Source organism: Arachis duranensis, chromosome 4, assembly GCF_000817695.3.
Source record: "Arachis duranensis cultivar V14167 chromosome 4, aradu.V14167.gnm2.J7QH, whole genome shotgun sequence".
NCBI classification, from domain to species: domain Eukaryota; kingdom Viridiplantae; phylum Streptophyta; class Magnoliopsida; order Fabales; family Fabaceae; genus Arachis; species Arachis duranensis.
The window spans coordinates 68024083-68024815 of record NC_029775.3 but is presented as its reverse complement, the minus strand read 5'-3'; positions in this window follow the sequence as shown (position 1 = coordinate 68024815).

The following is a 733-nucleotide window of genomic DNA, read 5'->3' as shown; positions in this document are numbered from 1 at the left end:
TGAAAGTGGCCTTTGACAGATCAGAGACTATATTGGCTAAATTAGAAGTGTTTTGTTCAGAATTCTCTGTCTGTTACTGAGAAGATGATGGATATGGCTTGCTATTGCTCAGCCTATTGCGTCCACCATTGTTAAAGCCTTGTTGAGGCTTTTGTTGATGCTTCCAGGAGAAATTTGGATGATTTCTCCATGATGGGTTATAGGTGTTTCCATATGGTTCACCCATGTAATTAACCTCTGCCATGGCAGGGTTCTCAGGATCATAAACTTCTTCAGAAGCAGCCTCTCTAGTACTGTTGGATGCATGTTGCAATCCATTCAGATTTTGAGAGATCATGTTGACCTGTTGAGTCAACACTTTGTTCTGAGCCAATATGGTATTCAGAGCATCAATTTCAAGAACTCCTTTCTTCTGAGGTATCCCATTATTCACGGAATTTCTCTCAGAGGTGTACATAAACTGGTTGTTTGCAACCATGTCAATGAGTTCTTGAGCCTCTTCAAGCGTTTTCTTCAGGTGAATAGATCCACCAACAAAATAGTCCAATGACATCTTAGACAATTCAGACAGCCCATCATAGAATATATCCAGGATGGTCTATTCTGAGAGCATGTCAGAAGGACACTTTTTGGTCAGTTGCTTGTATCTTTCCCAAGCTTCATAGAGGGATTCACCATCCTTTTGCTTGAAGGTTTGAACATCCACTCTCAGCTTGCTCAGCTTTTGAGGAGG